This window comes from Callithrix jacchus, chromosome 8, assembly GCF_049354715.1.
Source record: "Callithrix jacchus isolate 240 chromosome 8, calJac240_pri, whole genome shotgun sequence".
Lineage (NCBI taxonomy): Eukaryota > Metazoa > Chordata > Mammalia > Primates > Cebidae > Callithrix > Callithrix jacchus.
In genome coordinates, this window is record NC_133509.1 from 73683081 (window position 1) to 73701148 (window position 18068).

At 39.7% G+C, this 18068-nt stretch overlaps 2 pseudogenes; one reads left to right on the top strand and one right to left on the bottom strand.

Annotated features, from left to right (window-relative positions):
* The first annotated feature begins 8718 nt into the window (after positions 1-8718).
* Positions 8719-9321, top strand: LOC100412987 (large ribosomal subunit protein uL13 pseudogene; annotated as a pseudogene).
* A 6747-nt stretch (positions 9322-16068) lies between these two features.
* On the bottom strand, positions 16069-17741 carry LOC128928802 (60 kDa heat shock protein, mitochondrial pseudogene; annotated as a pseudogene).
* Between the last annotated feature and the right edge of the window lie 327 nt (positions 17742-18068).

Sequence of the window (18068 nt, forward strand, 5' to 3'; positions counted from 1 at the left end):
ATGCAAAACAACTGAAATCATAACAAACAGCCTCTCAGACCATAGTGCAATCAAGTTAGAACTCAGAATTCAGAAACCGACCCAGAACCGCACAGCTTCATGGAAACTGAACAACTGGCTCTTGAATGTTGACTAGGTAAACAATGAAATGAAGGCAGAAATAAAGAAGTTCTTCAAAACCAATGAGAACGAAGACACAACATGCCAGAATCTCTGGGACACACTTAAAGCAGTCTCTAGAGGAAAGTATATAGCAATAAGTGCCCATATAAGGAGAATGGAGAGATCCAAAATTGACACCCTATCGTCAAAATTGAAAGAGCTAGAGGAGCAAGACCAAAAAAACTCAAAACCCAGCAGAAGACAAGAAATAACTAAGATCAGAGCTGAGCTGAAGGAGATTGAGACGCAAAAAACCCTTCAAAAAATCAATAAATCCAAGAGCTGGTTTTTTGAAAAGATCAACAAAATAGACAGACCACTAGCCAGATTGATTAAATATAAAACAGAGAACAACCAAATAGATGCAATAAAAAATGATAAAGGGGAAATCACCACAGATTCCACAGAAATTCAAACCATCATCAGAGAATATCACAAACAACTCTATGCACATAACCTAGTAAACCTGGAAGAAATGGATAAATTCCTGGACTCCTGTGTCCTCCCAAGCCTAAACCAGGAGGAAGCTGAAACTATGAATAGACCAATAACAAGGTCTGAAGTTGAGGCAGCAATTAAGAGCCTACCACACAAAAGAAGCCCAGGTCCAGACGGGTTCACAGCCGAATTCTACCAGACACACAAGGAGGAGCTGGTACCATTCCTTCTAAAACTATTTCAAACAATCCAAAAACAGAGAATCCTTCCCAAATCATTTTATGAGACCAACATCATTCTCATACCAAAACCCGGCAGAGACCCAACGAGAAAAGAAAACTTCAGGCCAATATCCATGATGAACATAGATGCAAAAATCTTCAATAAAATATTGGCAAGCCGACTGCAACAGCAAATCAAAAAACTTATTCATCATGATCAAGTAGGATTCATCCCGGGGATGCAAGGCTGGTTCAACATACGCAAGTCTATCAACGTAATTCACCACATAAACAGAACCAAAAACAAAAACCACATGATTATATCAATTGACGCAGAGAAGGCATTTGACAAAATTCAACAGCCCTTTATGCTAAAAACCCTCAATAAACTCGGTATCGATGGAACGTATCTCAAAGTAATAAAAGCTATTTATGACAAACCAACAGCCAATATCATACTGAATGGGCAAAAACTGGAAGCATTCCCTTTGAAATCTGGCACTAGACAAGGATGCCCTCTTTCACCACTCCTATTCAATATAGTACTGGAAGTTCTAGCCAGAGCAATCAGGCAAGAAAAAGAAATAAAGGGTATTCAAATAGGAAAGGTGGAAGCCAAATTGTCTCTATTTGCAGATGACATGATAGTATACCTAAAAGACCCCATTGCTTCAGCCCAAAAACTCCTGAAACTGATAAGCAACTTCAGCAAAGTCTCAGGATATAAAATCAATGTGCAAAAATCACAAGCATTCGTCTACACCAATAACAGACTTAAAGAAAGCCAAATCAAGAGCGAACTGCCATTCGCAATTGCTACAAAAAGAATAAAATACCTTGGAATACAACTCACAAGGAACGTAAGAGACCTCTTCAAGGAGAACTACAAACCACTGCTCAACGAAATCAGAGAGGACACAAACAGATGGAGAAACATTCCATGTTCATGGTTAGGAAGAATTAATATCGTGAAAATGGCTATACTGCCCAAAGTAATTTACAGAATCAACGCTATCCCCATCAAGCTACCATTGACTTTCTTCACAGAACTGGAAAAAACCACCATGAACTTCATATGGAACCAAAAGAGAGCCCGCATAGCCAAGTCAATTCTAAGCAAAAAGAACACAGCCGGGGGCATCACACTACCGGATTTCAAACTATACTACAAGGCTACAGTAATCAAAACAGCATGGTACTGGTACCAAAACAGAGATATAGACCAATGGAACAGAACAGAGGCACCGGAGGCAACACAACATACATACAACTATACAATCTTTGATAAACCTGACAAAAACAAGCAATGGGGCAAGGATTCCATGTTTAACAAATGGTGTTGGGAAAACTGGCTAGCCATGTGCAGAAAACAGAAACTGGACCCCTTCCTGACACCTTACACTAAAATTAACTCCAGATGGATTAAAGACTTAAACATAAGACCTGGCACCATAAAAACCCTAGAAGGAAATCTAGGCAAAACTATCCAGGACATAGGAGTAGGCAAGGACTTCATGAACAAAACACCAAAAGCACTGGCAACAAAAGCCAAAATAGACAAATGGGACCTAATGAAACTCCACAGCTTCTGCACGGCAAAAGAAACAGTCACTAGAGTGGATCGGCAACCAACAGAATGGGAAAAAATTTTCGCAGTCTACCCATCGGACAAAGGGCTGATATCCAGAATTTACAAAGAACTCAAACAGATTTACAGGAAAAAAACAAACAAGCCCATTCAAAAGTGGGCAAAGGATATGAACAGATACTTTACGAAAGAAGACATATATGAGGCCAACAGTCATATGAAAAAATGCTCATCGTCACTGGTCATCAGAGAGATGCAAATCAAAACCACATTGAGATACCATCTCACGCCAGTTAGAATGGCGATCATTAAAAAATCTGGAGACAACAGATGCTGGAGAGGATGTGGAGAAAAAGGAACACTTTTACACTGTTGGTGGGAGTGTAAATTAGTTCAACCATTGTGGAAGACAGTGTGGCGATTCCTCAAGGCCTTAGAAATAGAAATTCCATTTGACCCAGCAATCCCATTACTGGGTATATATCCAAAAGACTATAAATCGTTCTACTATAAGGACACATGTACACGAATGTTCATTGCAGCACTGTTTACAATAGCAAAGACCTGGAATCAACCCAAATGCCCATTGATAATAGACTGGATTGGAAAAATGTGGCACATATACACCATGGAATATTATGCAGCAATCAGAAATGATGAGTTCGTGTCGTTTGTAGGGACATGGATGAATCTGGAGAACATCATCCTCAGCAAACTGACAAGAACAGAAAATGAAACACCGCATATTCTCACTCATAGGTGGGTGATGAAAAATGAGAACACATGGACACAGAAAGGGGAGTACTAAACACTGGGGTCTATTGGGGGGAAAAGGGGAGGGCTAGTGGGAGGGGGAGGTGGGGAGGGATAGCCTGGGGAGAAATGCCAAATGTGGGTGAAGGGGAGAAGAAAAGCAAAGCACACTGCCATGTGTGTACCTACGCAACTGTCTTGCATGCTCTGCTCATGTACCCCAAAACCTATAATCCAATAAAAAATTAAAAAAAAAAAAAATACAACAATAAGATATTATTTTCCACCAAAAAAACCTGACAATTATTCACAACTGGTGTAGGTTTAGGCAAATTAATTTCTTAATGTTCTTATATGGAAAGATATAATTATTATAAGTGTTGATTTAAAATTCATTAAAGTTTGCATAACTCTTAAAAAAAAAAAAAAAAAGAAGACATATATGAGGCCAACAATCATATGAAAAAATGCTCATCGTCACTGGTCATCAGAGAGATGCAAATCAAAACCACATTGAGATACCATCTCACGCCAGTTAGAATGGCGATCATTAAAAAATCTGGAGACAACAGATGCTGGAGAGGATGTGGAGAAATAGGAAAACTTTTACAATGTTGGTGGTAGTGTAAATTAGTTCAACCATTGTGGAAGATAGTGTGGTGATTCCTCAAGGACCTAGAAATAGAAATTCCATTTGACCCAGCAATCCCATTACTGAGTATATATCCAAAGGGTTATAAATCATTCTGTTATAAGGACACATGCACACAAATGTTCACTGCAGCACTGTTTACAATAGCAAAGACTTGGAACCAAGCCAAATGCCCATGGATGATAGACTGGACAGGGAAAATGTGGCACATCTACACCATGGAATATTATGCAGCCATCAAAAACGATGAGTTCATGTCCTTTGTAGGGACATGGATGAACCTGGAAACCATCATTCTCAGCAAACTGACACAGGAACAGAGAATCAAGCACCACATGTTCTCACTCATATGTGGGTGTTGAATAATGAGAATACATGGACACGATGAGGAAGCATCACACACTGAGATCCATGTGTGGGGACTAGGGGAGGGACAGTTGGAGGTAGGGAGTTGGGGAGGAATGACATGGGGAGAAATGCCAGATATAGGTGGTGGGGATAGAGGCAGCAGACCACATTGTCATGTATGTACCTATGCAACAATCCTGCATGTTTTTTACATGTACCCCAGAACCTAAAATGCAATAAAATACATATATATATACAAAAGATTAAAGGTTAAGTTGAGCATTTTCAAATATTTTAAAAAAAAAGAAAAGAAAACCACACACCGCATGTTCTCATTCATAAGTGGGAGTTGAACAATGACAGCACATGGACACAGGGAGGGGAACATCACACACCAAGGTCTGTTGGGGACTGGGGGGCCGGGAGTAGGGATAACACTAGGAGAAATACCTAATGAAGATGATGGGTTGATGGGTGCATCAAACCACCATGGTACGTGTATACCTAATTAACAAACCTGCCCATTCTGCAAATGTACCTCACAACTTAAAGTATAATAATTTGTTAAAAAAGAAAATAAAAGAAAAATATTAAATTGACTGTGTACACATAGCCACGGGAGCAAGCCATGGGAATTCAGAGAAGGCTTCACTGGAAAGGTATCATTAAGAATGAGCTCTCTAGCCAAAAAGAGGTGACTCCAAGCAGAACAGACTTCTCTCCAGATCCTATGACTTCCACCAGCCTCCTCTGAATATCATTCCTCTCGTCTAAATGACAGGTATTTCCCAGACACCTCCTTGTTGATTGCATTCAGCCTGACATTCTTCAGGCTTCACCACTCTGCACATTTCCCTGCTTTAATCTGTCATGTGATCCTTACTGCCTTCAAGAGAAAATCTAAACTTCTTAACCTTATTGATATGGTTTGGATGTTGTCCTGTCTAAATCTCATGTTGAATTGTAATCCCCAGTGTTGGAGATGGGGCCTGGTGGAAGGTGATTCAGTCATGAGAGTGGATCCCTCATGGTTTGGCGCTATCTTCACGACAGTCAGTGAGTTATCACAACATTTGGTTGTTTAAAAGTGTGTGGCACCTCCTCCTCCCCTCTTGCTCTGGTTTTCACCATGTGAAAACCTCTTTGCCTTCCACCATGAGTGCAAGGTCTCTGGGGCCCTCACCAGAAGCCAAGCAGATGTCAGTGTTCTATTTCCTGCACAGGCTGAAGAACTGTGAGCCAATCAAACCTTTTTTCTTTATAAATTACCCAGCCCCAGACCCCAGGTATTTCTTTTTTTTTTTTTAGATGAAGTGTCACTCTTTTGCCAGGCTGAAGTGCAGTGATGCAATCTCAGCTCATTTCAACCTCTGCCCAGCTAATTTTTGTATTTTTAGTAGAGACAGGGTGTCTCCATGTTGGCCAGGACAATCTCAATCTCTTGACTTCATGATCCACCCACCTCAGCCTCCCAAAGTGCTGGGATTACAGGTGTGAGCCACCATGCCCAGTCCCTGTTCTTTATAACAACACAAGAACAGTCTAACACAGCTGACTTCCATGGATCTTCAAGATCTGACCTGTGTTTATTTCACCAGTATCATTTACTGAATTTTCCCAGTGTATTAATTGGGAGAGGCAGAAATTACTCAACGAAGATGACTTCCTAGACTCCTGAAAGTGAATTGCTTGCTAGATTTTCTTGCAGGTACCAATATTCTCTTTGCAACACATGCCTGATATAGGAATAGAGCCTGGGAAAGTCCTATACACTTCCAGTGATGGTGATGATACAGCTGGGAATGAGGTGCTGGAAATAGACTATAGGTCCATTAAAAATAAATAAATCTGGGCCAAGCTCAGTGACGCACGCCTATAATCCCAGCACTTTGGGAGGCCAAGGTGGGTGGATCGCTTGAAGCCAAGAGTCTGAGACCAGCCTGACCAACGTGAAGAAACTCCATCTCTACTAAAAATACAAAAATATATTAGCCTTGCATGGTGGCGCATGCCTTTTATCCCAGCTACTAGAGAGGCTGAGGTATGAGAATCACTTGAACCCGGGAGGCAGAGGTTGCAGTGAGCCAAGATCGTAACACTGGACTCCAACCCAGGTGACAGAGCAAGACTCTGTCTCAAAAAACGAAAATAGAAAAAACAAAGAAAGAAAGAAATCAGGAGCTTTGGAAGAGAGAGAGAAGAAAGTAGGAGATGGATAATAATAAAAGAAGAAGATCTGGGATATGTCTGAGGTCTTATGCCTCAACCCAATATCAAAATGCCTGGTACAGGAGACAAATAGTAGAGATTCCAGGTATGTGTGAAAATCCCCAATCAAAAGGAGCTTGTATTTTTCTTCCTGCCTGGAGTTCTATTCCACCAACAGATGGCTATATAAGTAGATAATATTAGGGAGAAAGCCTAAGAGAACAGCTGCTCACCCTTACTCACATGTACCAGAGTATGGCTGGGGAGCTGGGAAGAGCTTCAAGAGGTTTCAAAACCCTTAGTGAAGGGCCCAGAAGGTGTCTGAAAATCACAAGACAAACTATTGAGCTTAACCCAACTGAGTGGCAGTGTACAGACCACAGCCAGTGGCCAGAGCGTAGACCAGATGAGTTTTGGAAGATCAGCAGGGCCACTGTGAATATGCACTGATATTCAGAGGAGGCCAGTGGAAGTGATAGGATCTGGAGAGGAGTCTGTTCTGCTTGGAGTCACCTCTTTTTGGCTAGAGAGCTCATTCTTAATGATACCTTTCCAGTGAAGGCTTCTCTGAATTCCCATGGCTTGCTCCCGTGGCTATGTGTACACAGTCAATTTAAAAAAGAAATAGTGGGACCTAGTCAGCAGATAGCCATGGCTGGCCTATTCTGGAGCATCCCCAGGAGAAATAGCCCACAAGGTACAGGAGTAATAGACAGTAAGGAAAAGGCTGATGGCCAAAAGCCAAACAGAATAGACTTCCAGCCAAAAGCCAGTGATGATCTTAGGACCACATGAAAAGCTCCATAAGCTTGTGATCACTCTCAGGGAAAGGGCAAAAAAGGGGCACAGATTCTAGAGCAAACCACTTGGGTTTACATCTCAAGTCTGCCGGTAAGTGCTATGTCACCTTGAGCAAGTTATAGAATCTGTGCCTTAGTTTCCTCATACAAAATGGGTATAATAATGGCACCTATCTCATGGGTTATGCTTCACACATAGAACTATGCCTGGTACAGGATGAGCATTCAATTCATATTGCCAGTTAGTAGTTAAGGACATTGTTAGACATTATTAGTAAAGACATATTAGTAATAAAGACATTATTAATGCACATGGTGATGTATTTGTATACAATCTGTACAGGGCAATCTGTGGGTATTGCTACTTGCCAGTTGTGCAACCTGTCATAAGGTCTTTGAGCCTTAGTTTCCTGGTCTGTAAAATGTAGATAATAATGTAGATGTAGGGTATCAGTGCAAGGCATGCTGGCTTACATGTGTAATCCCAGTGCTTTGGGAGGCCAAAGCAGGAGGATCACTGGAGCCCAGGAGTTTAGGACCAGCCTGGGCAACAAGTGAAACCCTGCCTCTGAAAAAATAATAATAATAATAGGGGGAGTACCTGATAAACAATGAAAAATTAGAGAGTAATAATGCCTTTCATTGGAATGAAGGCAGCCAGCACTTACAGGGCATTTTATTAAGCGCCAAGCAATGTTCTAAATATATTATAGGTACTTGATTGTTTAATCCTCATACAACTCTATGAAGTAGGTGCTATGATTTTCCCCATCTTGCAGCTGAAGCAGCAGGCCCAGAGAAGTTAAGAAATGTGCCCAGAGTGACTCAGCTGAGAAATGGCAAATCTGGGTTTTGAATCTGTACAGTGTTCCAGAGTCTGTGCTCCTCTACATTTCACTCAACCATTCCTCTGCTGTTTGCATTTTTACTTAAAGTCAACATCAGTGGAGTCTTTTCCCCTAAAATATATGGACTATATCTGTTTCTTCTTCTTCATCAGATGAAAATATATTTGATTATACTGAAAAAAGAAAATGTCTGAATCTAAACTCTGCTGGATTACCTCTACCGGAAATAGCAAATACTCAGACGTAGATACTTAGAAACAGCTGAAACACCACTGTTTCTAACGTTTACCAAGCTGTTTATCCCCACAGAAGAAGCTCCCCACTCAGATAAGTAATTCACTCAAGCACGGAAACTGAGTAAGAAAGAATTTTTAACATTTTAGAATCTTCCACTAGATATCACTTTCTGACATAAATTCCCCTGAGTATGGAGCTAGTGCTTTTGCTGGATCAAACGTATTACCATACTTTAAATCTATACTTAGTTGTGACCAAAATGAACATGTGGCCAAAATATTAAATATTCTACAAGAAATTATTCGTTAAAAATGTGGTCACATGTGAAGATGCCAGGATAAGGTGACCTCAAAAATCTCACCCAGCCTTTCTTGTTGTGCTATAGAATTCATAATTGCTGCTTTTAAAAGAGTTGACTTACAGAGCAAATAAAGAATTTCACTTTCCCAGGTGGCTGCTGAAGATGGCCGAAGTGCGGGTCGTGGTGCTTGATGGTCGAGGCCATCTCCTGGGCTGCCTGGCAGGTGCTGCTGGTCCAGAAAGTGGTGGTCGTAGGCTGCGAGGGCATCAACATTTCCACCAATTTCTACAGAAACAAGTTGAAGTACCTGGCTTTCCTCCGCAAGCAGATGAACACCAACACTTCCCACGGCCCCTACCACTTCCGGTCCCCCAGCAGCATTTTCCGGCTGACTGCGCACGGCATGCTGCCCCCAAGACCAGGCCAGGCCGCCCTGGACCGCCTCAAGGTGTTTGACAGCATCCCATCGCCCTAAGACAAGAAAAAGCAGATGGTGGTTCCTGCCGCCCTCAAGGTGGTGCATCTGAACATTTAGAAAATTTGTCTATCTGGGGCACCTGGCTCACGAGGTTGGTTGGAAGTACCAGGCAGTGACAGCCACCCTGGAGAAGAGGAAGGAGAAAGCCAAGATGCACTACCGGAAGAAGAAACAGCTCGTGAGGCTACGGAAACAGACTGTGAAGAACATGGAGAAAAAATTTGACAAATATACAGAGGTCCTCAGCACCCACGGACTCCTGGTCTGAGCCCAATAAAGACTGTTAATTCCTCAAAAAAAAAAAGAATTTCATGTATTTATAATTTTTTATGGGAACTCAGACTTTGAAAGTCTTTCATGCATGATGTGCGGCTAAAGTATTTTTCAATTTTGTACCCTTCTGGAAAACTATGTTTTACTTTTGGGGTCCAATTATTTCAGACATGACTAAGGATTAGCTTTTAAAATCAAGGACTAAAGCATGGGTGTTGATAGAAAAAAAAATCGCATAAAGAATTATTAATAGAAAAGTTCAGAATTTAAATTGGAGAAAGATAAAAGCCTTGAGTTTCCTATTATAGAAGGAACTACTGCCTCCCTGCGGTGAGGAAGTGTCAGTGCCTTCAAACTACATTTGCTTCTTGATTGAAGTTTAATTTATCCTTGGCATTTTCTGACATGAAAAGCTTTCCTCTTTATTTTTAATTTATACTTCTCGAATTTATTTCTTTAGTCATTCTGTTGTTTGTTCAACGAGCTTTAATAATATTAAAAAAGAGTGAATTAAAATGTTCATTCAGTTCAAAATCTATTTCAGCAATCCTACAAATAAGTAGGAAGTGAAAATAATACAGAGAAATGTAAGATTTCCCAACAGAACAAAAGAGCACAGAATACTTTGTGACTCCCAACACAAATTTTCACAACCCTTCTAAAATTTAATAGGAAAGAACACTTGGCTACAAATAAAATTGTAATAATAATTTTGTTAAATCACAAGATTTAGGAATAAGGGACAATATACTCTAATGTATAAGTCATCTAACACATGGAAAAATCTTTAATTGATTATTTGAAATGAAATTACCATTTTCTTTCCAGGGAGCGTTTTTGGAGGATAATTGATTACATCCCATATGCCTCTCTCCCTGCAGGCATCTGAGTGGTAGGTTAGTTCTGACTTTCTAGAATCATGAGCAAGTGCTATTTTTAGTATAAGGTACTGCTCCACAAATCATACTTATCTTTAGTCTATCAGCAAGTATGTAACCTATATACTATTGCATATAAAATTACTGAACGATAATATCCCTGATTTATTTTTTTTAGCCACAACTGCCAAAAAATACTTACTGATGTTATACAAGGTATTATAAAGTTGTGCAAAGGAGTGTCCATTTTTCACGCAGACTCTAGGCAAGTAGGCACTTTCTTTCCTAGAACACCCTTCTTATGGATACAGCCCACAAAAAAATATCCCCACACTGTAGAATGGACCCAGCAGGCAGAAAGAACATGAACACACAACATGGCAGAAAGGTGCATCAGCATCTCATTATTTTTATCAACAAAAATAGTAGATAATGGCCTCCAGCATTTTGGAGACATGCAGAGCCTTTCATTAGAATCCATTGATAAGGATTCAGCTCTTAAGGTTTCTCTCTCTCTCTCTCTCTCTCTCTCTCTCTCTCTCTCTCTCTCTCTCTCTCTCCTCTCCTCTCTCTCTCTCTCTCTCCATGGCCTCTCTGTTACGCGGGCTGCAGTGATCATAGCTCTCTTCAGCTTTAAACATATGGACTAAATCGATCTCCTGCCTCAGCCTCCGCAACAGCCAGGACAACAGGCATGCACCACCATTCCTGGCTCAGCTCCTAAGGTTTATCTGGGGGCAGTTTGTAAGCAAATCCTGTGAGTAAGAATAAAGGTCTGGGTAAGAACTGTATATCCCAGAGCAACACTGTTGGCTAAGCATTGAGTGGGTGGGGCCTAGGAGAAACTCTACATGTCCTGGGGGGAAGAATACATCAGAGAACAGAACCATCCCCAAGAAATACTAATTAGTAAGCATCCCTGAAAGAAGAACCAGAGAATGACAATGGAATTTTCCGTGTGTGTATCATTTATACTTTTTTTGTGGATAAATATATAACAAGTGGCTTGGACTAAGATGTCAAGATAACAAATAGCAAATTCCAAGTAAACTATAAGATAGACCACAGAAAAAAGTAGATGAGATGCTGCATATTTTCCACCTAGCACAGGACCTGGCCATTGTTAAACAGGTTTATGTCTATGGCTTACAGTGACCTTGAAGTCAAAAATCAGTCTGCTAGATTCTTTACCAAGTAGTTGGGGAGACTGGAGACTACACACATTGAGCAAGTTTAAAGGGACAGTTGGAGACAAAAATACAATAGCCCATGATCCCTGCTCCTTCAATGCACTATGTAAGAGTATGGAGTGAGTTACAGGTAACTCCATTACTTATTGACATTAAGGTTTTCTGGCCTCAGAAATCTATACATTAGTAATCTGGCTGGATATTGTTAGAAAGACACCTAAATTGGGTGAATTTTTTCCATTCTGAGTGGACAGATAAGGTAACATAGTGCATCTTCTGGAATCTGTCCCGATGTGGCACACATCTCACTTATTATTTGTTTTCTCAATGTTTAATCCCTATTCTTTGCAACACAGATCAAAAAGTAAATCCTCATGGTCGCTGTGATCTTTGTTTCATCAGTAAGTTTAAGTCATCTCAAATAATGGAAACTTATTATACCAAATGAACACTTTTGGGAGTAAGGGCGAAAGGATTCCAAAAATAGCCATGCTTCAAGATTCAGGGCCATCTAGAAACTCACCCAACAGAGTTAATGAACCTTCATCCTTGTGTTCCACCTTCAGTACACCTCTTCCACCCCTTGTTTGTTCTTAATCATTTTTTTTCTCTCATTACAGAATGGCTGCTGCTATATGAATCTTTCAACTTTTCAAGGAGGAGAATATAATTAGTCTAGTTAATTATTATTATCCTTACTAAGGAAACTTTTTCATATCAAGTCATTTCATAGGTTCAGCAACCGGTCTGTGGATTAGGTGCCCTTAGGAAACTTGATCCCACCCCTTTGCTTAAGTAAGAGACTGAGACTGGCTGCTTAGTCCAGCAGAGAGGTGCAAGCAGGAGGACATGGACATGCTGATTGACATGACTAGTATACTGATATTAAGGATTTGGGTTTTCTACTCTGTACAGGTAACTTTAGACTTTATTAATTAACAGATCTTATCTGCTACGGGAACAGATCCAAATTTAACATATAGCATAGCTACATTATTATTAAACACATTTTGTAATCACATCCTTCTTAATAGATAAAAGTAAGCTCTGGACATGTTTAAACATGTGTCTGTTTGACAATCACAGCTTCAATAATCTATTTAATCATAAGAAATCCCGGAATCACTCCACAGAGCTATTATTTTGTGGAGGGTCTTGCAGAAAGGTGAAGATTTTTCAATCCAGTTAGTTTCCTTCAGCAGATACAGGCAGATTCTTAAGTGTTACAGACAGCTAATGATATCTACTTGAAACTGAAAGGTGCAGATGGGAAAGCAGATGTAGCTGTCACCATATATATAGGCCGAGTATGCACAGCAGGTGCACTGAATGTTCTTGCCAAAGAACCTGCAATAATAAGACATTAGCTCCCTGAAATCATGCTGGACTTTAGACTCCAAATGGAAACTAATCATTAGAGTCATTTACAACAAGCCATGTCAGAAGTGTGTATGGTACTCAATAAGGAAATATAATTCAAAAGGCCCAATGTAAACATACAAGAAGATAAGACCCACCACACAACAGACAGAAAAACAGAAGTCTGTTCGTCCAAAGTCTGCTCAGAGACTATCACATTTACTTTTCTAACTCCAGGCAGGGTGATGTCTATCTACACTGTAATATTTATCTAATCAATTAACAAACATACCTTATTAAGAACATCGCGTAGCATGCCTTGGCAATGTATTCTATGGTCCTAAAAAGTGGCATACATCTTCCTTAAAATAATTAAAGTCTTTTATTTTTTGAGATGGAGTCTCACTCTGTCGCCCAGGCTAGAGGGCAGTGGTGCGATCTCAGCTCACTGCAACCTCTGCCTCCAGGGTTCAAGCAATTCTCCTGCCTCAGCCTCCTGAGTAGCTGGGATTACAGGCATGCGCCACCATGCCCAGCTAATTTTTGTATTTTTGGAAGAGATGGGGTTTCACCATGTTGGCCAGGCTGGTCTTGAACTCCTGACCACAAACGATCCACCTTCCTCATCCTCCCAAAGTGCTAGTATTACAGGTGTGATACTAGCACCTGGCCGAAAGACAATTATTAAGCAAGCCATTTCAGTTTATTACTCAGAAACTTATTTTCTCAACATCCCTTTAAAATAAAGAACCTAACTCTGGGTTTTCATCAAAATCCTGAATTCAATGATGACATTCTCTTCAGTTACATGATATTCTACTATCATTAATATTTCAGCAACCTGATGGCCTTTTTAATAGAAATACTTCCTTGCTGAAAAAGATATATTTGATAAATCAGTAGGCTTAATGTTCTCATTAAAAATAGAATTTTAGAATTAAACATTGCACGCGACCATATAGGATAGCATAATCTGTACTCAACAGAGGATTGTGTCTGACTCTGTACTCCCTAAGTACCTTATTAGTATTTAGTAAATAATTAAAGAAGAGTGATTTCATCTATTCTCATAACTTCAGCTATCATTCTATGCTTATGGTTCCCAAAACTGAGTTTCCTGAGTCCAAAATGCACATTTCCAACTGACTACTGGACTTCTTCCTATGGGAGTCCCAAAACATGACAATGCTGCTCTTTGCTGACATTGTCTTTTTTTTTTTTTTTTTGAGATGGAGTCTTGCTCTGTCACGCAAGCTGGAGTGCAGTGGCACCATCTCAGCTCACTGCAGCCTCCACTCCTGGGTTCAAGAATTCTCTCCCTTTCCCTCAGCCTCCTGAGTAGCTGGGACTACAGGCATCCACTACCATGCCCAGCTAATTTTTGTATTTTTAGTAGAGACGGGGTTTCACCGTGTTGGCCAGGGTGGTCTTGAACTCCTGATCTCATAATCCACCCACCTCAGCCTTCCAAAGTGCTGGGATTACAGGCATGAGCCACCCCGCCCCCAACCCAGCCAACATTGCCATTTAAATTGTGGTCTGCCACAGCAGCAGCACTGGTACCACCTGAGAGCTTGTTAGAATGCAAAACCTCAGACCTACTGGATGGAAATCTGCATTTTATCATTATTCCTTGAGGATTCATGTTCAAGTTTGAGAAGCATTGCTCTATGATTCTTTCATCTCTTCTTTACAAATGTTTTCAAACATACAGAATACTGAACCTATTAGCATCTCACAAGGATTTGATGAAGATTAATTTTTAAACCTCTGCAGATTGTTACTTTTAAATTGCCTTGAAGAAAAAGGCTCTAAGCCACAAAATAAAGTGAAATGTGATCCTTCCTCATTGGAGGTTCTTTAATCAGTATACTTACCACTTTAAAGTGACATCTTTACTGCTATTCATAAGTAATCTCCAGATTTGTTATTCTTAGAAAACATTCTAATCTCTGCAAAAATTGTTGATTTTGTAGATTTTCCTATTTTTCCAAAACAAATAATGCAGTCCCCACAACACGTTAAATGTACACATAGGATAGTTCTATAGATACTTCAACTTGTACCTTGTTAAGGCAGTTGAGCAAGATCTTGACCAGAAGAGAAAACAGCAGCTTCCCCAGCACAGCAAGCCACACGTTCTGTAGGAAACAGACTCGGAACGTCAAGCTCTACAATGTATTTTCTCCACTTAAATACATGGTTATTGCAGTCGGAAAACACACAGTTCTCTGGAGAATGTGTCCTCGATGTCCTGCTTGGGTGCATTCTTCTAACTGGCAAACACCTGCTACATAACTGGCTACCCACTTTATTTTAATGACAGTATCAGAGACTACCAGATGGCCTTTTAGGTGAAAGCTAGTAGCCATTCAGATTGTGTTATTGTGTAAAATGGAGTTAAGTGTTTCCCCATAAAATTCTAGTCAAAGTTTACTTTGGTATGTCATATACAAATTCTTCCTAACTCAGTAACATTCTTTTCTCTAAAGGTATAAGTCACTCATAGCATTCAGTAACTTACAGCTGTGTTGTTTGACTTGTCACTGAAAGTATTTTACACAGGTCAGGTGACCAACAGTAGAGGGATTCTTGAATGAATTGGGTAGAGATAGGACCTAAGGATTTCAATCGACCCTTTTAACTCCAAAAGTCCAGTTTTCCGACCTACATTTATGAGTGGTGAATGTATAATTGTTACATCAAGTCCCGCCTGAAATTCATTAGAGGAAAAGTAGATGGATGGCTTGATCATTAAATAACTAAACAATTATGCTTCTTAATTGACATGAGCAAAAACTTTGAATAATTTTTCACTTAAGACTTTCATTTAAAAAACACACTTATACTTATCAGAAGTATTGATATGCAGTTTTCTTCGTAGCTTTAGAAATGAGTTTATTAATACTTTCAAACTATCACTTTTTTGCTTTTATGAACATCTCCATTGATTCATTTTGTTCATATCATTAAAATTCTGATTTTAAGCCAGGCTCGGTGGCTTGCACCTGTAATCTTGGCTATTCAGAAGGCTAAGATGGAAGAATTACTTGAGGCCAGGAGTTTGAGACCAGCCTGAGCAATATAGCAAGACCCTGTCTCTAAAAATAAACAGAAAAAGAAAAATTCTGACTTTATCATTATCTCTTTTCCCTTTGTTATTTTAGATTTATTTGTTCTCCTTTGCTGTTTTCTTGGGTTGAATGCAACATTGATTTCTTTTCAATTCTTTCTCCAGTTGCATTTAAGACAACATATTTCTGTGTAATAATTCTTTTTCAATACAAATTTTGGCCTATTTTCATGGTTCATTACTAAACATTGCATAATTTTGGTTAAAATTTTCTTTGAACTTTAAACAAATTTTTATTACACAAAGGTTGTCACATAATTGGATATTTCTCTACTTTGTACACAGTTATTCTCACTCTCCACAGAAAGGCTGTTTCACTTCTCCTCTGTAGTTAACAGAGAGGCCACACCAACAGCACCCAATAAAGCAGTTCTCACAAACTTTGTTGGGTCAATAATTCCTTTTTCCACCATATTCACAAAATCTCCAACCATAGCACCATAACCAACTTCTCAGGAACTTTGCATGATTTTCTCAACTTTCAAAGATCCTTCAACATCTGCATTCTTATCAATGGTCACTGCTGGAATTTTGAGTGTTCTTTTAATAATTTCTATACCAATTTTTGATCATCATTAGTTGGAGTCACTGAGTTCAAGGCTGGAATGCAAAGTAGGGCACAACGCCCTCCCAAAACAATGCCTTCTTCAACAGCAGCTCTTGCAGCATTAAGAGCATCTGTAACTCTTTTCATTCACTTAACATCATGTGTCCCACGAACCTTCAGCACAACTACTCCATCTGAAAGTTTTGCCAGCCGTTTATGTTTTTCCCTTTTGTTTTCACTAGTTGTGGCATCTAAGTCCTCAGTGACTTCCTGAATACGTTTTTCAGTTTCAGCCTTGCCACCTTTTGCTTTTAAGAGCATGGCATCATCTTTGGTCACAATGGCCTCTCCAACTTTTCCTAAGTCATGAGGCTGAATGTCTTCAAGATTTAGGGTCAACCCCTCTTCTCCAAACACTGCACCACCGGTAGCAATAGCCCTATCTTTAAGCTGGTTCTATTATGACCAAACCCTGGAGCCTTGATTGCCACAACCTGAAGACCAACATTTAGCCTATTCAAGACTAGTTTCTCCATCAACGTCTTCAGCAATCATGACCAATGACTTATGATACTAGAAATTCTCTTTTCACTCAACAGTACATAGGCATCCTAGATTTCACATTTCTGACCTTTTGATGTATTAATAAAATATGGAGAAATATAGCCTCAACCAAACTTCATGCCTTAAATAATTTATAATTCATCATTCAGCGTTTTTCCATCCTTTACTGTGATGACAACCTTTCTTCCAACCCTTTTCATTGCATCAGAGGTGATACAGTCAATTACTTTGTCTGTTTGCAGAAATTGTAGCCACCTGCACAATTTCTTCAGGGATAGTCACAGGTTTAGACTACTTTTTAAGTTCAGCAATTACAGAATCAACAGCTAACATCACACCTCTCCTGATTTCTACTGGATTATCACCTTTGCTAATCTTCTCAAAGCCTTCCTTGGCAATAGAGTGTGCCAGTACCGTAGCGGTAGTGCCATCCCCAGCCTCTTCATTTGTGTTATTGGCAACATTTTGAACAAGTTTAGGTACAATATTTTTTCATTTATCCTTTAAGTCAATTGACTTTGCAACAGTCACATGATCTTTTGTTACTTTGGGACTTCCCCGGCCCTGCTCAATAATCACTGTTCTTCCCTTTGGCCCCATTTTAACAGCTACATTTTGGTTTTTGGTTTTTGTTTTTTTAACAGCTGCAGTTTGACTAAAAGGTCTACATTTTGAAGCGTTAAGGCTTGGGCATCTGCACCAAATTTTACGTTTTTGGCATAAGCCTAAGTGAGATGAGAATGTAAAGGACCTCTTCAAGGAAAACTACAAACCACTGCTGAATGAAATAAGAGAGGACACAAACAGATGGAGAAACATTCCATTCTCATGGTTAGGAAGAATCAATATCATGAAAATGGCCATACTGCCAAAAGTCATTTACAGATTCAACGCTATCCCCATCAAGCTACCAATGACCTTCTTCACAGAACTGGGAAAAACCACCTTAAACTTCATATGGAACCAAAAGAGAGCCCGCATAGCCAAGTTAATTCTAAAAAAAAAAAAAGAACAAAGCTGGAGGCATCACGCTACCTGACTTCAAGCTATACTACAAGGCTACAGTAATCAAAACAGCATGCTACTGGTA